Source organism: Aotus nancymaae, unplaced genomic scaffold (genome assembly GCF_030222135.1).
Source record: "Aotus nancymaae isolate 86718 unplaced genomic scaffold, 86718_ANA_hifiasm-v0.15.2.pri h1tg000004l, whole genome shotgun sequence".
Taxonomy (NCBI): Eukaryota; Metazoa; Chordata; class Mammalia; order Primates; family Aotidae; genus Aotus; species Aotus nancymaae.
This window is the reverse complement of record NW_026988415.1, coordinates 34,392,819-34,414,851: the sequence shown is the minus strand read 5'-3', so window position 1 is coordinate 34,414,851 and position 22,033 is coordinate 34,392,819. Positions and strand designations below refer to the sequence as shown.

The 22,033-nt window shown below is 34.7% G+C and overlaps 1 long non-coding RNA gene across 1 annotated transcript; it reads right to left on the bottom strand.

Moving 5' to 3' along the window:
* Positions 1–1,494: 1,494 nt before the first annotated feature.
* On the bottom strand, positions 1,495–3,122 carry LOC105716934 (uncharacterized). Its single transcript, XR_001107394.2, has 2 exons — positions 3,026–3,122; positions 1,495–1,872 (listed from the first exon to the last, which is right to left on the bottom strand). It is a non-coding gene; the product is annotated as an uncharacterized LOC105716934 (long non-coding RNA).
* Positions 3,123–22,033: the final 18,911 nt, after the last annotated feature.

Below are 22,033 nucleotides of genomic sequence, written 5' to 3'. Positions count from 1 at the left end.
TAAATATGATATGCTTATGTGTAGTCCTTTTGGTATTTATTCCGAATGGTATTCTCTGTACTTTCTGTTTCTGTGGTTTGTTTTGTATGTAATTAATTTTGAAAAATTCCAAGCCATTCTCCTGTTATTCTGAATATGCACATATTTTGATACTGTTCTATAGTTCTTGCATATTCTTTTTTAAATTAATATTAGTTTTTCTTTTTTATTTTAGTACATGAAGCTTCTACTGACTTATCTTCAAGCTCACTGATTCTTTCCCTGCCTTGTTAAGTCTACTGATGAGAGCATCAAGAGCATTCTTCATCTTTGTTTTCATGCTTCTAGCATTTACTTTAGATTTTCCATTTCTCGGCTTACATTAACATCTGTTCTTGCATGTTGTAGATTTTTTTTTATTACAGCCCTTAACATTTTAGTCATGGTTATTTTCCAACATCACTACCATATTTAAGTCTGGTTCTGATGCTTGCTTTTCTTTTCCAATTGCTTTTTTCCTGCCTCTTGGCATCCTATGCAATATTTTTTGAAGGCTAGATGTGTTGCATTGGGCAATAAGAATTGTGATAAGAAGGCTACTAGTGTGAGAATTTATGTTAATTGAGCTAGGAGTCAGTTTGTGTTTAATATGAGCTGTAGCTGTAGTTACCAGATGCTTCAGATTCTCCTAGTGTCTTATTTTTGTCACTGCTCTTGACTTTGGTATTCCCTAAGTATTCCTAAAATAAAGTCTGAGTCTTGCAGTTCTTTCAGGTGTAATATATTGTTATTGTACTGGTGATCATGTCAAAATGTGGAAGACTAGTCCTATATAATCTTCCACTTAATTGTCAGTCTGTTAGTGGGTATATATTTTGGCCTGTAACTTTTATAAGTGTTTTTTCTTGTATAGCTTTTCTTCTATCTTCCACCTTAGATGAGAGGCCTGTCTCACCTAAATATTAGAGGAGGCTTAAGTGGAAAGAATACCATTTTCTCAGGGCTCTGGGGAAAAGCTCTGTTAATTATTTTCCCCTAGAGAATAGGTCTTTGTTATGGAGAATGCCCTATAAATATTTCATAAAATTACTTTTCCCCCTCCTCCTACCAGAGCCCTGCCATCTGTCTTGGTTCTTGGCAGTGAGAACATAGTAAAGTTTCTGGAGATAAAGTCCATGAAAGTATGGGGGCATCCCTAAGACTGTGGCCCCCAGGAGTCTCTCATTTTCATGTTAGTCCACACTCCGTCTTCAGCAATTTGTCAAAATTACCATTTAGGTGTCCCTATCAATTTACGTATGGCTCTAGAGATTTATGCTTCATTTAAGGAAATTACAGCTGTGACTCAATGAATTTGTTTGTCTTTCCAGATTTCAGAAGGGCAGTTTGCTCTGTGATTTTACTTCTGGGTCGAAGAAAAGTCATTCATTTTCAGTTTTATTTTTCCTTATTGTAAGGATAGTAGTGATTACTTCTAGGTTATTTACTTGTTAGAGCTGAAATAAACAAAAATACTTTGTTCTTTGTATTTGAGTTTGTTGTTTAATTAATTTGACTTCAGCCCTCATTGTTTGTGGCATGTCAGGGCCAGTACAATTTGTATTTTTTCCTTAGTCTTCTTATCAAACAATGCCATAATCCATGAACACTCACACTGTATCAAGTAAGATTCATTTTAGCTGCTCATAATGAAAAACTCTAAAGTAACAAGAGATTTTAAGGTGATAGAAGCTATTTCTGTTTTATGTAAAGGAGGTTTGGAGATAGGCATTCCAGGCCAGTATAGAGATACCTTGGGGACATAGAGATCTAATTTCTTTCTTTCTTCTATCATAGCCCTAACATATAATTTCCAGTTCAGAATGGCTGCTGGATTGTCAGTCATTAACTTTCCTGTTAGGAGAAAGAAGACAGGAGGTTAAGGGACAACAAGGGCATGCATCTGCCCATCTTGTAGAAACTTTCAATATAGTTTCATCCTGTAACTTCTACATACATCTTAGTCTTAATACCACACCTAACTGTAAGAGAACCTGGGAAATGAAATCTTTTTTGCTGCATGCATTGGGATCCCAATTAAAACAATAGTCACTAAGCAAAGAGTAATAATGTAGATTGAGTTGACAAATAATAAACCCTGTCAACAAGATTCAAAATCAGTAGCATTTGAAAGCTAATAGCAATTTGACTCCAAGTTATCTTTCTAAAACCAAAATTAAAATGAAAACACACAGACAACAACTACAATTGACTTTGTTTTCATTAGGTGATGGAGTAAGAATTCACGATGATACGGCTTTGATGACTGGAGGAACAGCAGGGTCCTTGGTTTTACACTGATTTAGATAAAACAACACAGACACACGTGGACTGCTTTTAAGGAGTGGAGAATTTAATAGGCAAGAAAGAAGGAAGAAATTCCCCCATGCAGAGACAGAGGGAAGGGGACTTCAACGGGTAAAACAAATTACTGTTTAAAACAAATTTCTAATCAGATCTTGCTTTGTGTTTCTGGGGATGGAATAAATATATTCCTATGATGGTTCACTTTCATATAGTGGATTGATGATTAGGCAATGACTGATGAACACAATTGTTGGATTTTTGGAAGAGAAGAAGTGCCATGTGGGACCGCCAGTTTACTGACAGGGAAAGTTGGGTTGGGAGAAATCAAAGAAATAAGAAACAGCTATTTCTGCTTGGGTATTGTGCTTTTTATGTTTGATTCAACTATAGAAGCTACAAAAATAACATTTCTTTTTTATTGACAAAGTGGGGTGAGACATCACCACTAGACAGTTGTTATCTAATTGCTAAATTCAGTTAAAGAGGTGAAGGCATCACAGTTCTCTGTTTCCAATGATAAAAAAAAAAAAAATTAGTCTCAAATTGGTCAATTCCTCCACAAAGTTTTGAAAATTAACTATATAGAAAATTCCTAAAATAAGGACTCACTTGATAGGTTCAATACCTGAATGTTTTTCTAATTTTCTATGTGATACTACCTTAAATAAAACTGTAATTATGTGTTTAAACTTACACATACTAAATTTTGAGACAAGTGATCAGGTTTAGGACATGATCAGCATGTTTACTAGATAATTTTCCATAGTTTCTGTGTTTTAATTGAAGTGCTTTGAGAAAAAAAGGAGAGAAAACAGTAAGGATTTAAATAATGCCAATTTCTACAGTTAAAAAAAAGCTAATGATTGAAATGGATGAGCTACTGACATTGCCATATTTAAAGTATTTATAAATAATTTTATGTACCACATTGTAAAATTTATGACCTAATAAAATATAAACAAATTGATGATTTTTTTCTGAAATGAAAAAAGGTTAAGTTAAATCAGTTTCTTACACATCACTTATACATCACTGTGATGTTCAAGATTTACTATGATATCCCTGAGGTCCTGTAACTAGACAATGAGGTGACTTCTTAGTAATTAAAGAATATAAATTGTGTTCAGTGTTGCGTACAGTGAAATGCCATTTTGTTGAAAAGGAGTAATTCATATAAAGTATATATGTTAATTGTCAGTGAAATAGAAGAACAAATGAAATGAATCATCCAATTAACCATCCAGACAAATGAAGATATATCTGAGTCAAATAAAGGTACTCAGCTCACTTTGAGGAATCACTTAAAGGGAGTTTGCTTACTGTGGTATAAATGAATATTTAATATTTTTAGAGGTGCCCCCCTGAGCTGATACTCAAGCTGTCTCAGCAAGGTCCTATTTCTCTTTTGCTTGACTCATATGACTAAAATCTGTAAGAAGTAATTTCCCCTGAATTTACAGAATATGTATTATCATCTATGTTAAAGCAAGATTTTTAAAAATGGAGTTAATATTTTCATTTCCTTCATTATATTATCCTGTTGTTTTAAGCATCTTTCAGCCTCTGTAAAGTGAGGAAAATGGTTTAGCATTTTAAAATGTATGTAGGACTAAAGGTAAAATCAAATAATACCCCTTTATAGCCAACTGTTATGATAACCTCTTCATGGCCAACTATTATGGTAATGTCCCAAACTCTAAAAAAATAAACAGACAAACTAAAAGCAAATAAACATAGCATGTACGATTGATTGAAAATGGAATATATTTTTTAACAAATTGACAAAACAATACAGTTTAGGGAATTATTTTCTTTCATCTTCCTCAGAATTTATAGATTGACGAAGAGTGATTATTTTTATGATAGAGTTATATAATTTTACCAGTCTTTGTACAAATCCAAAACTTGTCAACCCTCAGACTCACAATACTTTTTAAAAATAAATGTTATTCCAGATACAATTCAAGTACTATGAGATCTTTTACTTTTCTGGCTGCTATGGACTGAATTTTGCTCCCCCCAAATTTATATGTTGAAGTCTTAACCTACAAAGTGATGGTATTTGGAAATGGCATTTTTGAGAAGTAATTAGGTCAAGGGGAAACCATTAGGGTGGGGTCCTCATAATGGGATTAGTGCCCTTATAAGAAGAGACAAGAGAGCACTCTCTCCTCTCTCAAAACCCCTCCCTCTGTTTTTGCCATGTGAGGACACAGCAAGATGATGGTGATCTGCAAACCAGAAAGAGGGCTCTCACTAGGAGCCAAATAAGCTGATACCTTTATCATGGACGTCCCAGCCTCCAGAACTGTGAGAAATAAATGTCTGTTGTTTAAGTCATGGAGTTTATGATATTGTGCTATAGCAGCAAGATACTGCCAAACATTTTACATGTTGTTATTATGCAAATAATATGTTAATTTATTAGTTGAGTACATAATTTGTTCTTGGAAATATGGTAATTACTAGGAATACAAAGTAACTTAAACATAGTTCTTACCCTTTTGGAGCTTACGGAATAGCAAGAGAGACTGGCAATAACAAATCCAATGTGAGAAGTTGTATGACAGGGAAGTAGAGGATCCTATGAGAACATACAAGTGGAACACCTAACTTGAACTGCACTATGTGCATAAATCTATTATTTAGCAATGTATCAAGTACTGGGAAGTTAATTTTGGGATAGAGAAGACTGGTCTTTGATATTTGGAATCAAAGTTCTGGTGGTATTAAATGGCAATGTGTCCCGATTATTCAGGGATACCTAAATTCTGCCTTTTCCCTAGCTAATCCCTAGAGGTTCATTAGAGAGCTATGTGCATGTGTAAAAATGCTAAATAAGATATGAAATGATACTTTATTATCCAAGTCAATATAATCTGAAATGTAGGGGTGTCTCAGACTGAATTGGAGCCTGTAACTTAGAAAGGAAGAAAAAAACATACTTGTGCCTCAACGCAAATCTTAAATTTACAGCCAGCCTTTCACCAAATGCAAAGAAACAGGAATGCCTAAATTCCAATTACCCACAAGAGAGAATGTGCTAGATGTCTTCACTTTCTGAACTTGCCTTCATGTAAAAAGAGGGAGAAGGATGAAGAGGTTCACAATTTTTTATCACAAAGTTACTGCTCATTAGTAATTGTGACCTAATCAGTTTCCTAGTATCTGACAAATCAGATTATTATTCCACCCTCTTTGGTTTTGGGAGGCAGGGTGGGAAGAATATACAAACAAAAGTGGACACATAAGCAGTCAAAGGGGTGAGAGGCTTTCCTCTTCCCTGGTTATCCCGTTTTTTTGTTTAAGCCATCAGGATTAACAAGAAAGCCTATGAAATGAGTGTTCTTCCCTGGAGAAAATAGATAAAATATACAAATCCTACTGTATTGGATAGACTTATCTCATTTTCCACAGTTCTTATTGATCCTTCTTGGACCAATACAACAGACATTCTAACTGATTGTCCTCAGAAGTTTCAGAGATTGATCACCATAGGAACTTAATTAACTCTAAGGCCTTCCTATTCCTGAAGATGTATGTTTATCTCTTACTCTAGTTCTACTAATAATGTGTAAACCTACAATATCCTAACTAATTCTTCAGAAAGGGTTATAAAATGGATAGCACATTGTAGAAAAGCTTGTATCAGAGATTGATATGGGCAGTTGGTATAAGGTAGAATGAAACCTGCACAAAACTGTTCACTGTAGTCATGGCTGGAATCAGCGTTCAAGTTGAGACTATGTGAGGTGATACATAAAAGCTGGCTGACACTACCATGTCCTTCATTAAATGGAATAAATCTTGAAGTTGGTGGCCAGTCACAATCTTTATGATAGTCTTAATACAGGAAGGTTAGTGGAAGAAGGTTAGTATCTGCTTGCTTTTACTGATTCGGAAGGCATAATTGGTATTCATCCCCATCCTTCTGTATGTCATTTACATGGTGATTAACAGTAAATAAAAGGTGCATTTTCCAAACTTTACCAAAAATAGATATTGCTAGTGAAAACAAAAGTTACACTATCAGATGAAAATTAGAATCTTGTTGCTTTAATTTTGCTGTTTGATTTACATTGAATTTAAGTATATTTTACAGTGTCTTTCTACATTTCTTCATTTTTGAATACTATATTCTTCTTTTCTTATTTTTCTGTTGAGCCTGTCTCTAAATTGTGTTGATTTTAAAGAGCTCAGATAAATAATTAATAAATTATACTGTAAGTCCAGAAAATGTGACTGACTCTTGGGAAACAGATGTGGGACAATGGCAGTTTCATATAGTCTTTTAAATTGTACTGAATAGGTTGTTACTTATTTCTCTGCACTAGTTGTAAAATAGATTGTTATAATGAACCACTTTGAACCACTAAATTTGAGTTTTAAACTAGGATTATGGTAAGTAGGTCATTCTGTCTACAAAAACTAACAGAATGGTGCTTTTAAAATGTATACTATATTGATATTTCTGAATTCAAGTGCCATTAATTATTTGAAAATATTTTCTACCTCTTTTTAGATAATAGTGTGTGAATGAAATATGCTCATGCACATTACTCTAATTTTCCCAATTGGTTATTACCAAGGTAGGGTATCAATTGAGTTTGCAAGTTTATCAGTCACTTGCAGCACTGTTTATATTATGTCGGCTTCCTTAAAACCCATGTCATGGAACCAATTTAATTTTCTGCTCAAGAGTGCTGTTTAATTTACATTGTGTGTTCTGTTTTTTGAGATTTAGGCTTTTTCAGAAAATAGTTTTAGCAGAACACTTCCTGAGGCAGGTAATAAATTCTAAGTTCCAGAATGTCACTGAAGAAACTTAAGACAAGTGCCTGTTCATTAATTAAGCTCATTGTGTAAATTAGCTTTTAAGTGGAGGTTACAGAAAGGCAAGTTTTGGTTCAAAACAAAGAATATTTAATAATTTTTACTGCTTAAAATCAGAGAACATTATCTCAAAAGATAGTAAGTTCTTAGTCACTATCAGTGTTAAATGTCCAGAGACTCAATTGTTTTAGAGGGAGACCCTGCTAGGAGTGAGGATTGACCGGCTCACGGGTGTCTGTGTAAGGATGACCTAGGTTCAGCGACATTAACAAATAACCCTCAAGGAGGTTTAGAACAACAAAATTTTCTCATATGCTAAAATCTGAAGAAATTGAGAGGTGGAGTACGGCTGGCTCTGCTTATCCTCATTACTTCACAACTCTGGTTGACAGGTTTCATCTTGAAATGAGCTTCTGTTCTTACTAGTGTGTAGAAAAGAAAGGTGGTAAACAAAATAATGGCTCTTAAAGGTTTCTCCTGTAAGTGACACTCCATTTATTGGCCAAATATTATCCATCCTTGAAAAAGAAGGAGATCCTGACATTTGCCACAACATGGATGGACCTGGAGAACACTATGTTAAGTGAAATAAGCCAGAAAGAAAAAGATTGCATGATTTGGAAAAAGGCCAAATATATGGATGGAAAATAAAATAGTGGTTACTAGGGTTAGGGAGGGGTGGAAGTGTGAGAATTAGATGTAGATCAAAGGATACAAACTAGAAAATATGTACGGGAAACAAGTTGAAAGATCGAATGTACAATATAAAGACTATAATTAATAGCAGTGTATTATAGTCACAATTTTTTCTAAATGAATAGATTATAGCTGCTTATGCCATGGCTATGGATGGGTAACTATGGGAGATGATGGATATGTTAATTAGTTCCACCATAGTAACCATTTTACTGTACATGTATATTTCATAACATCATATTGTATACCTTAAATACACACAGTAAAATTTATTTTTAAAAAGACAAACAAATAAAAACACATTGCCTAACTTTGACAGCTGCGAGTGCCATCCCACCTCATCCCCATACAGTAAACCAGATTTGTGAACAGCTCTACAAGCAAGCAGAGTGTCCAACTGTCATTTGTTTTTGAAACTGCTTTGAGTCCAAATAGCAGAAAGCCAATTACAGGATGTAGAAATAATCCTCATTTAGTACAGCAGACTCAAATTTTCTGCATTTTGTGTCTCTTTGAAAGAGTTTCATAAAAGGAAACAGTGAGTACAAATAAAAATTGAATGAATGTAGTTCATTGCCATATATCATATCTTCATGAATATTGCCTTTTAATTTTTTTATTTAAAATTGTTATGGATACATAGTAGCTGTATGTATTTATAAGGTACAAGATATTTCAATACAAGCATACTATGCATAGTGATCAAATCAGGATAACTGAAGTATCTATTACCTCAATCATTTATCATTTCTTTGTGTTAGGAACATTTCAATTCCACTCTTTCAGTTATTTTGAAAACTATAGTAAATTATTGTTAATTATACTTGCCCTATTATGCCACTGAACACTGGATCTTATTTATTCTATCTGTATTTTTGTGTCCATTAACCATCTCCTCTTTATCCCCCTCCCCCTACTACCCTTTCCAGCTAACCAACATTCTACAGCGTAAGTCCACAAGTTCATTTTTTAAACTTATATCTCCCACATATTATGGAGAAAGTGTGAAGTTTGTCTTTCTGACCCCCCAGTTCCATCCATGTTGTTGCAAATGACAGGATTTCATTCCTTTTTATGGCTGAAAAATACTCTATTGTGTATTTGTACCACATTTACTTTATCCATTCATCCATTGTTGGATACTTAGTTTGATTCCATATCTTGGCTATTGTGAATAGTGCTGCAATTAACATGGAAATGCAGATATTGCTTTGATATACTAATTTCCTTTCTCAGTGGGATTCCTGGATCATATAATAGCTCTATTTTTACTTTTTAAAATTTTTTTTGAGGAATCTCCATACTGTTTTCCATAGTGGCTGTACTAATTTACATTCCCACCAACAGTATATACGGGGTTCCACATTCTTGACAGCATTTGTTATTGCCTGTTTTTTGGATAAAAGCTTTTTATTTTTTTGAGACAGTGTCTTCCTGTGTTGCCTAGACTTAACTCAAACTCCTGGATTCAAGCAATCCTCTCATCTCAGCCTCCTGAGTACCTAGGACTACAGGTGTGAGCCACAGTGGCTGGCCTAAAAAGCTATTTAACTGGAATGAGATTATAGCTCATTGTGGTTTTAATTTGCATTTCTCTGGGAATTGGTGATGTTGAGATTTTTTATATACCTGTGGGGCGTTTGTATGACTTCTTTTGAGAAATGTTCATTCATATTATTTGCAAATGTTTAAGTTGGATTATTTGGTTTTATTTTTATTGAGTTGTTTGAGCTCCTTATATGTTCTAGTTATTAATCCCTTCTCAGGTTAGTAATTAGCAAATATTTTCTCCCATTCTGTAGATTCTCTTTTCACTCTATTAATTGTTTCCTTTGCTGTGAAGTAGCTTTTTATCTTGGTGTGATCTCATTTATCTGTTTGTGCTTTGATTGCCTATGCTTTTAACATCTTAGTCAAGAAATCTTTGCTTAGGCCAATGTGCAGATGTGTTTGTTCAATGTTTTCTTCTAATAGTTTTATAATTTGCAGTCTTACATTTAAGTCTTTATTTTTTGATTTGATTTTTGTATATGATGAGAGATGGGGTTTAGTTTCATTGTTCTGCATATGGATATCTAGTTTTTTCAGTACCATTTATTGAAGAGACTGCTCTTTCCTCAGTGAATATTTTTGGGACTTTTGTCAAAAATGAGCTGACTGTAAATGCATGAATCTATTTTGGAGTTCTCTTCTATTTCACTGGTCTCTGTGTCTGTTTTTATGCCAGTACCATGTTGTTTTTGTTACTGTAGCTTTATAGTATAATTTGAAGCCAGGTAATGTGATTCCTCCAGTTTAGTTCTTGCTTAGGATAGCTTTTGCCATTTTGGGTCTTTTGTGGCTCCATATAAACTATAGGATTGCATTCTCTATTTTTGTGAAGAACATTATTGGTATTTTGATAGAGATTGCATTGAATCTGTAGATTGCTTTGGGCAGTATAAACATTTTAACAACACTGATCCTTCTAACCCATAAACATGGAATATCTTTCCATTTTTTTGTTAATTCTTTAATTTCTTTCATCAACGATTTATAGTTTTCATTGTAGAGATATTTCACTTCTTCAGTTAATTCCTAGTTACTTAATTTCATTTGCAGCTATTGTAAATGGGATTACTTTTTGATTTGTTTTTCAGATTGTTTATGCCATAAACAATGCTACTGGTTTTTTTGTGGGTTTTGTATCCTGAAACTCTACTGAATTTGTTTATCACTTCTAACAGCTGTGTAGTGGAGTCTTTAGGTTTTTATAATATAAAATCTGATCATCTGCCAACATGGCTGATTTGACTTCATTTCTTATTTGGATGTTCTTTATTTTTCTCTTTTGTAATTTCTCTAGCTAGGACTTCTAGTACTATGGTGAATAAAAGTGGTAAAAGTGGGCACCCTTGTGTTGTTCCAGATGTTAGAGAAAATGCTTTCGGGTTTTTTTCCCCATGCAGTGTGATACTCTCTGTGGATTTTTGTTATATGGGTTTTATCATGTTCAGGTGTGTTCCTTCTATACCCAGTTTTTTGAGAGTTTTTTTTATCATGAAGGGATGTTAAGTTTTATTGAATATATTTTCTGCATCTAATAAAATGATCATATAGTTTCATCCTTCATTCTGTTGATATGATGAATCACATTTATTAACTTATGTATGTTGAACCATACTTGCACCTCTGGGGTAAATCTCACTTGATCAGGATGAATGATCTTTTTAATGTGTTGTTGAGTTCTATTTACTAGTATGCTGTTGAGGATTTTTACATGTATGTTTATCAGAGATGTTGACCTATAGTTGTGTTGTTGTTATGTCTTCATCTGGTTTTGGTATCTGGGTAATACTGGTCGTATAGAATAAGTTTGGAAGCATTACCTTTGCCTCAGTTTTTTGGAATAGTTTAAATTGGACTGCTATTAGTTCTTCTTTAAATGTTTGGTATAATTCAACAGTGGAGTTGGTGAAATGCTGGTATGAGCACTGCTGTGGCCAACACAGCTGGCACTCCACGTTGTTGCACCTGAAGCTTTGTAGACCAGCCTGTGGTCACTGCTGCCTGTCTGCTGCTGCTGTTTATTCAAAGTCCAAGACTACTTGAGTCAGTGAATGATAAATTCTTCTGACACTGGGTGCATCTCATCAAGGCAATGGATTCCTTTCTGGCCCACAGTGGGTCTGAAAATGCTGTCCAGGAGCAAAGATCTGGACTCTGGAGCTTCAGAAACGTGCCTGCTGCTTTTTATTACTATGGCTGAGCTGGTACCCAGGTTGCAAGACAAACTTCTTTGTATTTTTCCTTCTCCTTTCCCCAAGTGGAAGGAGTCTCTCTCAGAAATGTACTGCCTGGAGTTGGTGAAGGGGTGATGTAGGCAGTCCTTTTTCCTGCCACAGCTGGTGTCACACTGGGTCATACACCAAATTCACGGCCTCCAAGACCATTGTAGCATCAGGGCTTGCCCTAGGACTTCAGTCCTTGTAATCTGACTGCCACTCAAATTTATTCCAAGCCCCAGGTCACTTTAGTTAGCTGGTGGTGAAGCCAGCCAGAACTGTTTCCTCCTCCTGAGGCAGAGAATTTCTCTCTAGCCCAGGGCTGGTTTAAATGCTCCCTTTGTGAGTGCCAGCAGAATTCTTCCCTGTACTGTGTTCCACTGTGACAGGACAGCACTGAGTTCCAATCAAAGTTCTACTCTCACTCTGGTCTTTCTCGCCCAAGCACACAGATTCTGTCTTCATGCCACTCTACGTAGGGTTCAGGGAGGAGTTCTATAGGCAATGCAAGACTGTCTTTTCTACCCTCTTCAATGCCTCTTTCCTTGATAATATATTCAAACCAAGTACTGTGGTTGTCATATATTTTGGTTTCTATGGACGTGCTTTCTTGCTTGGTCTTCCTGAGGGGGAATGATCACTGAAGGGCTCTATTCAGTACTCTTGCTCCAGCTCCCAAATATTGCCTCTTTTGAGTATGGAAAAAGAGGAAAAAACATTAACCACTCCCCGCCCAGCTTTCCTCTACAGTGACATAAAAAACAAAGATATGTTGGAGTAGCAGAAAAAAATACAACCCTGGCCACCTCAATGGAAACTAGCAAAATATTTTTATAATCTATCTATTTATTTTTATATTTATTATCACCTTGCAAGTCCAAGCCACCATCATTTCTAGTTCGACCTACTTCAGTAGCCTCTTAATTGGTCTTCCTGGTTTCTCGTTTACTACCCCAACTACTCTTATTATCAAACTGCAAACATACTGATATTTTAAAAAGTGCAAACCTCATTCTATCAGTCCTTAACACACATCAATCTTCCAATGGCACTTAGAAAAGACACAAACATGTATATATGTAAATATATGTGCTCACACACAAATTTTTACCATGACCTACAGGGAAGTAAGTAGTTTGGCCTTTGTCTGTCTCTCCAACTCCAAGTATGCCAACTCTCACTTACTTCACTGAGCCAAATAATGGGGTTTCAGAGGAGATTAATATGTATTGAATTAAGGGGATATCGTGAGGACAAAGGTGCTGGTAACTGATTCATGTCTGAAAAATCTAAAGGTGAAAGACTGGATCAGGCATTTAAGTAGCAGAACAGAAAAACACTGCTGTTTGGAAATAGTCTGCACCTTCAGAGATGATTGGCTATATATAGGTGTATGCTTCCAATGTTTCCCATGGACTGGATGTGAATCCCATATAAAAAAAGTTCAACTTATGTCATCTTCAGGGAAATGCCTGTAGAAGCAAAGTAACCCCAAATCTAAAAGTGATATGTATTTTCCCTCCCTCTGACTGCTTTTACAAAAAAAAAAAAAATTCAATTTAATGAGTTCTATCATGAGGAGCCTACCTGCATTTTTCTTTGCATTTATCCTACTTGGGGTGTGTAGTACATCTTGAATCTGTAGCTTGATATTACCTATCTATCGGTTTTGAAAAATTCTCAGCCATTTCTCTGCAATTATTGTTTCTGCCTCATGTTCTGATTGGATTGCTCTCCCCTTCCATGATGCCAATTGCATGTATATCGGAATTTTCCCCATGTCCCAAATGTTTCTTGAGGCTTTTTCTCTCAGTGCTTCAGTCTAAACAGTTTCTCCTGAGTCTTTACTCACACTTCGATCTGTTTTTTTTCCTTCATCTCTAAGATGCTATGAAACTCATCCATCTATTCTTAGTTTCAATAATTACATTTTCTGATTCTAGACTTCCTGTTTGATTATTTGTTTTAGTTACCAGTCTTCTGCTGAATACTTTACCTTATCACTGAATTTCTTAAACTTGTTAATCATTTTTAAAGGTTCATGTCTAAAAACTAAATAGCTAGATTCTACATGAGTTTGTTTATATTGTCTGTTTGTTTTTCTTGGTTTTCAGTTAATTTTTAACTTTTTCCATGCCTGATGGCTTTTTATTTACTGTTGATTATTGCATATGAAAAATAGTTGAGATTATTTGAAGCTCTGGATATTGTTATACTTCTGGGACAATTTAATTTTGCTTCTGGTAAGCAGTTAGGTTAAGGACAGATTATATTATTTCAATCAGGGATTTAACTGATTTTGAAAGTTGGCCTTTAGTTTTGGTGAGGGCTATTTTATTTCTCATTCACCCTTATCCTTGGAATATAACTTTTCTGGGTCCTAACTTAAAGCCTCAAGTGTTTACCAAGTCTTCCCCTTCTTGTCAAGTTCTAAACTCCAGTTTTCCTCCTGCAGATCTGAGGTTCTTCAAACAGCTCTCTTATGTTTTCAGTCTCTTAGTCACTGCATTTGGCTATGTCTGTGTAAATCCTTTAAGGGTCTTAGTGATGCCAAATCAGTCTCACCTATGTTTCCCTTCTCTGAGAGATCATGTCTCCACAAATGCATACTGTTGTGGTAGGTTGCTTTGCACTCAAATAGATGTTATTTTATATGTTATCCAGATTTTCTAGGTTTCTCAGAAGTATAATTGGTCCAAACAAACTACTCCATGATTGCTAGAAGTGGTAGAGTGCTATAAATCGTTTACCTCTAATATTCCAGTTGACTTTATAATGAGAATTTATCTTGGCACTAATTATAAATATTTGCATAACACATTTTTAAAAACAATCTATTTTAATATTTATAGGTGCACAATCACTTTGGCATATAAAATTCCTTTCACAATTAATTCCCATAATTATCTATCATAGATGAATTCAACCCAGATATCCTCAGAAATCTGTGCTGTCAATACAAACATTAATTTATTTTTAGCTATGATACTATAAATAACAGTTCTTGTTTATAAATTATGGCCACTGAAAGCGATACTTTTTCCTTTGTTTTCTTCTGCTATTCTGAGAATCATTTGAAATTGCTTTAGTAGTGTATGCTTCCTTAAATTAAGATCTCTTGCTTGGCTATCATTATTTAAATACCTAGTGTTATGGACTGACTTGTTGATTTATTGATAGATTTAGCCATTCATGAACTGAGCATCAACTTTGTATTAAGCATATTTCTGAGATAAAATGTATATAGAAAGGAGTGAGATGGGTAGACAAAGAACTAAAATGCAATAATTTAATAGCCACAGTTGAGAAATGTACATAACACAAAAGAAGCATAATTCTGCCTGGAGAAGTCAAGGAAGGATTCACAGAGTGTTGGGGTCTGTGAGATCGGCACGTCTGCCGGGGGTCTCTTGACCAGCAAGAGGGTCCTAATACCTGGAAGAGAGAGTGTGCAGAAGAAAAGAGAGATAGAGAAAAATGGATCTGGAGGTCTGATAAGAGCTATGCTCAGATCAGCGATTTATTCCTTATGCACAGTTGCTTATATACGTTTTTTCATACAGTGACTGACGTAGGTCCCATTACAAAAGTTTTATCAGGAGGGAACAGAAAATTACAAAGTAAGCATGGGAGGGGGTAGCATACAGGTTTATCTAAAGATCGCTGGACCCAAAACAAAAGATTCTAATCCTATTAAGATTCTTATCCTCTTATCAATGACTACAGTTACAGTAAATAACATCAAGGCGAGCAATAATTTGAGGGGTAGCATTTTTCTAGTAACATGTGAGTGAACACGGGATTTAGTGAATGCAGGTAAACAGAGTCATAAAACCAGCCCAGAATGGGAACTTCAAGAGACAATAGTCTCGTAAATAGTCACGCAGGCCTCACCCAGACATGCCATTAGCTCAGTGGATCAAGAATAGGCTTCTGCAAACTCAGGCCTCTATCACTTCCTTCTTTTTTCCTCAGCTCGACTGCCCTCAGCGTGGGGAGAATATGTCTGGGCTCTAACTCCATCATGGCGGAGACATGGAGGGGTCTCTACGCTGGTGGAGCGATCTCCATAACAGAGTAGTTAGTCTTTTAACTGATCCATGAAATATTATTCATAGTTTTCAAGTCTGATGAGTCCTATGGGAATCATATTAAGTGGTTACCCAATGCTGCCTTGAGAAATCTTGAAAAGATTATTAGTTTTCAACAAATGGTGCTAGAATAACTGGTCATGCACATGAAAGAAAACAAATCAAGACAAAGACCTTATACCCTTCACAAAAATTACAAAATATTTCACAAAAATTTAACTCAAAACTCATGGAGATAGAGAGTAGAATGATAGTTACCAGAGGCTGGGAAGAGTAGTGGGGGTTGGGGGTGGGAGAAAAGTGAGGATGGTTAATGGGTAAAAAAAAATAAAATAAATAATATCTAGTATTTGATAGCACAATAGGGTGACTATAGTCAATAATAATTTTATTGTATATTTTATAACTAAAATAATATAATTTGGTTGTTTGCAACATAAAGGATAAATTACTGAAGTCATGAATACCCCATTAACCCTCATGGGATTCTTATACATTGCATGCCTGTGTCAAAATATCTCATGTATGCTATAAATATTTACACCTACTGAGTACCCATACAAAGTAAAAATTAAAAACAAATTAACTCCAAATGGATCATAGACCTAAATTTAAATTACAAAGTACAAAACTCCTGGAAAATAACATAGAAGAAAATCTACATGACCTTGGGTTTTGAGATGACTTTTTTGATATGGCACCTGTTACAATCAATGAAAAAAGAATTGACAAGCTGGATTTTATTCAATTTTTAGAAATTCTGTTCTGCAAATGACCCTGTCAAGAAACAAAATGCAGACTGAGAGAAAATATTTGCAAAAGAGATATCTGACAAAGTATTGTTATCCAAAATATATATAAAACTCTTAAAACACAACAATGAGAAAACAATCAGCTCAATTAAGCAATGAGCCAAAGGCCTTAACAGATATCTCACCAAAGTAGATACACACATGACAAATAAGTATATGAGGCAATGGTCCATGTCATATGTCATAAGTGAAATGCAAATTAAAACAATAATGAGATACCCTACATACCTATTAAAATGGCCAAAATCAATAACACTGATAACACTGACTACTGGTGAACATGTGGAACAATGGGAACTTTCATGCATTTCTAGTGGGAATGTGAAATAGTACAGACACTTTGGAAGACAGTTGGAAGTTTCTTAAAAAAGTAATCATACTCTTACCAGATGATACAGCAGTTATGCTCCTATATATCTACCCAAAGAAGTTAGAAACATGTCCACCAAAAATACCTACATATGAATGTATATAGCATATTTATTCATAATTGCCAAAACTTGGAAGCAACAAAGATGTCCTTCAGTAGGTGAATGGATAAACAGTGGTATGTCCAGAAAATGAGATATTAATTAACACTAAAAAAAAAGCTATCATGCCATGAAAAGACAGGTAAAACTTAAATGCATATTACTATTAAGAAGCCAAATTGAAAAGGCTATATAATGAAGAGGCTATGATTCCAACTATATGACATTCTGGAAAAGGCAAAAGGTATAGAGACAGTAAAACTAGCAGTGGTTGCCAAGGGCTAGGAGAGGGGAGGAAGTGGAGCACAGGATTTTTAGGGTAATGAAATTATACTTTGTAATACTATCATGGTGGATACATGTCATTACGTGTTTGTCCAAATTCATAGAAGGTACAACACCAAGAAAGAACCCTAAACTAAACTATGGTCTTTGAATGAAAATAATGTATTTCAAAATACATCCATCAATTGTAACAAATGTGCCCCTCTGGTGGGGGATGTTGATAATGGGGGAGTCTGTACATGTGAGGAAAATGGGGGTATATGGGAATATGATAACTTTCTGTATTTTCTGCTCTATTTTTCTGTGATCCTAAAACTGTTCTGGAAAATAAAGATTATTAGAGACTTAGCATGTGGAAAGAGCCCAAAGCTAAGGAGAAAATACAATGAGACTGAGGAATTCTGATTATTTCAGCATTACTGCAGCTTGAGGATTGGATAATGACAGCAATGAGCAGAAAGAGGAAGAGAAATGAGGCTAGAGAGTAAAGCATAAGTGTGATGAACCTTAAAGGCCATTGTAACAAGTTTGGCCTTCATTTTGAAAGAAATGGATTGTCTTTAAAAGATTTTTAACAGAGGAGTAACATGATCATATGTACATTATAGAAAGATAATTCTGGTTGTATTACAGAGAATGGTTTGGATAGATAGAAGACTGGAGGCAGAGAAGCCAGAGAGAAGAGTATTGCAATGATCTAGCTGACACAAGTTTGAGCATGGAATAAAGAATGGAGAGGGGAGATGATGAGATCACGGCTATCTTTGTTCTATATAACCTCCACTTCCACCCATAGTTTTTTCTTGTTCCATGCATAACCAGAATTTGAGGCTACCCTCTTTCCAATAAAAACAGTATTTAACTGGCAACCATATTTCTGTACTGCTCTCTCAAATTCATTCCTATCAATGACACCACTTCTTTTCACATTTCCTAGATTTCACTGAAAGTTTCTTATTTAAATTTTACCAAATTTTAAAGTGATCATTACTTTAAATATGATAACTCACATTTGAACAGTGCAGATTTTACAGAGTTGTACAAAAGGGATGCCTCATAAATATTTTCAAACTATGATGAGGCTTAATTTTATTAATCTATTTTAACTTCTGCAGTATGAACACAATTAGAGTTTTGTTCTCTCTCAGCCGCACATATATTTCACATGTAAGACATTTCAAAGTTATCTTATAATATGAACCAGAGGAATAAGTGAATTTAATGAAAAAATGTGTGTCCTTAGAAGGGAAGCAACACATGACCAAAAAAAGTTCACATTTATTAAAAATGTCATTTGTCCACTCATTTCTTATATTAATAGCTTACATTTGTAAGGTACTTTAAAATTATTTCACATTTATTATTCAATTTTGATTAAAATAAAAATAATTGTAAAATTTTTAGTTAGTAACAGGCTGTATGGATCTTAATGTGGAACTAACACTTGTTATCTCCAGGATCCTGTAATGTGTGCAGGTATTAGGAAGATATTTGTTGAATACCTACTATGTGTTCATGATTACTCTAAATGCACTGACAAATAGTAATGGTTTTCATCCCTCCCTTGATGGTGCAATAATTCTATCTTTCTCACTGGCAAGGGACAAATTGTCAAATAAAATCTATCATTTACTATTAGCAAGAAAATACCCTGAGTATATAGAGACATGCTTTTTATTAAGTCTGGGATTTTGACCCACAAAGAAGTCGAGATTTGCATTATAGCTTTTCATTTCTAAGCAATTCCTGGAGGGGGGGCAACTTTCCCAAAATTTAAAGAAATTGATTTAATTGTAATGTATAAAATTGCCCAGACAAGGTTTTCCTATGTTACAGTGTATATGACAATGTATTTTATTTCTAAAATAGTTTCTTATTGCTATGCTTAGTGAAAATGTTAAGTCTCACATTACAGACAAATCTTCGTTTGTTCAGGAACTAATTAATCAGGTAGGATTTTCTTTTGAACTTTCTATTCCTTGATTTTGTCCATATTTCTATTTATTATTATTTCTACTAGTAGATGGCTAACAACACAGAGAAAAATTTTAAGAAGTCGATTGTATTGAATGCTTTCCTAAATTTTTCCTTCAAATTTTTCTTGAACCTAAGTATATTTCACTGAGAGGTGAAAAGATTTGTGAGCATCTGGATTCTAGTCTGCTGCCACCTATGACAGCCTGCATTAATCTTTAGATCCTTTCCCTATCCCTAAAAAACACTGACAAAGTTAATCAGTGACAAAGTTAATTAGAATTTAGTTCTCCTAAAATGTCTCATCATCAACAGCAATTCTATGTACCACTGGAAGATGAAGTTTAGAGAGAATGTCTGCAGTGATGCTTATCAAAGTAATTGAAAAAGGCGGGTGGGGGTGTTGCTTCAGAATTAATCCCTAACAAAGTACAAAAAGCATCAAGCATCTCAAGTTTGTAGTGTGTTATTAATTGAATTGTGTCCTACAAAAATATGTTAAAGTTCTCGCACCTGGTACCCGTAAATGTTAGCTTATTTGGAAATAGTCTTTGCAGGTAGAGGCCATTACAGGGGGCCTTCATCCAGTATGAGTGATGTATTTATAAGAAGAGAAGAGACACAGACAGAGACACACTGGGAGGCCATTATGTGCTGACAGAAGCAGAAATTGAAGTGCTTGCAGCTGAAAACCAAGGAATGCTAAGGATTGCCAGCCACTACCAGAAATCAGAAAGAGGCAAGGAGGAATTTTCTGCCAAGAATCTCAGGGGGTGCATGGCCCTGTTGACACCTTGATTTCAGACCATCAGCCTCCAGAACAGTGACAAGATACATTTCTGTTGTTCCTAGTTACTCAGTTTGTGGCACTTTGTTACAGCAGCCCTAGCAAACTAATACAGATTGTAAACAATATTTTTTTTAAGAGAATGAAAAACATGCAGGCATGTAATACTAGTCAGTAACTCTATGCTTCTAAGACACAGACTGGTTCAGATAGAAAACTGGTTGCTATTTTTTAATTAGCTGCAAGAGAGAGACTATTCCTTAAATTTTTCGGACTCACTTGTTTATTAAAGTAAACTTCATTTTGAGACATTTGTAGTTTCGCATGCAATTGAAATATTTGGATAATGCTATGTTTCTCTTAACTTCAGAAAGTAAAAAGATCAAGGGGTTAAGCAGAATGGTATGCTTGATCCCATTATATGAGACTCTGGAATAGAAGATAATGATTAGAGTACTGAATGTTCTCATAAATATAATTATGTTGATAATAATATGAAAATAATGTAGAGAAGAAAAAGAGGAAAGTACCCAAAGCAATCAGTGAAACTGAAAATTAAGCTTTTTGTTGAACCTAGATTTATAAAGTTTTGTGACTGTGTCCAAGGTAACTATGAGAAGAGTGTATAGGCAAGTAATGCTCAAAGTGAACCGAAGTCTTAGAGAGATGGTAGAGTTTTGATGTAACAAGAAAAAACAGAACTCTCATTCTTAAGTTGTGTTCTGCTCTTTCAACATATGTCATAATTGCAGAGCATTAAAAAATATTATTTAAAAGAATTTTAAAAAACATGGGTGAATAAGGTGGCAAAGAGGATCAACCTGCCCTAAAGAAGTCTGTCAACGGAATCACCAAACTACTCTTCATGTATCAGGAATCATGGGGAACTATATGGATGTTGCCAAATTTTAGAGAATAATTGAAGAAGGTGATGATGTTTAAGCTAGGGAATAGAAGGTGACAATAGTTTTCAAAATCACTTGCCTTGGAATTTGGAGTGATGTCAGAAACATGGCATAAAAGGAAACTCCATGCACTTCTCCCACAGGTAGACATATAGACAGATGGATAGATAGATAGATAGATTAGATAGATAGATGATAGATAGATAGATAGATAGATGATAGATAGGCAGGCAGACAGACACACACACACAGATCAACTGACAGACAGACAGATAGATAGATAAATATTGGCTAAAATAATTTTATCAGAGCTCTGAAAATAGTCAAAGGTCTATAGTGACCAAGTGAATGCCTAATCAAGAAAAAGTCACATTCAAAACATGAGGAAATGTGATGTTTTTACTCATTTTTGCCTCACCCAGTTCCCAACGTGGCATAATGCATCAGTGAAAAAGCAACAACTCAGTTTCCAATTCCTTCCCTCAAAATGGAGGAAGCAGAGAAACATTTTTACATTGTTCTAACCTGTCTGGGGGTGGCCTGAAAGACTGATTGCAGGACACAAAATCAGTGTGCAAAAATCAGATCTTTTTCTGTACATTGAGAATTGACATTCTGCAAAGGAAATCAAGAAAACAATCCCAGTTATAAGAGCATCAGAAACATAAAATGCTTTGGAATAAACAACTTAAGAGGTAAAAGACTTGTACTTTGAAAACTACAAAATTCTGCTGAAGGAAATTAAAGAGAAAAATAAATAGAGAGTTATCTAGTATTCGTGGATTTGAATACAATTCCTATTGTTATAACGTCAATACTACCCAAAGTGATCAACAGCTTCAATACAATTCCTATCACATTCAAATTTCTGATGACTTTTTTTGCAGAAATAGAAAAATGAATGCTAAAATTCATATGGTCTCTCAAGGGATGCCAAGTATTCAAGACAATCTTGGAAAAGAACAAAGTTGAAGGTCTCAGATTTTTTACTTCAAAACTTAATACAAAGCCACACAGTAATCAAAAGTGTGATACTGACATAATGACAGACACATAGACTAATGGAATAAAGAAGCTTTTTCGTAAATGAA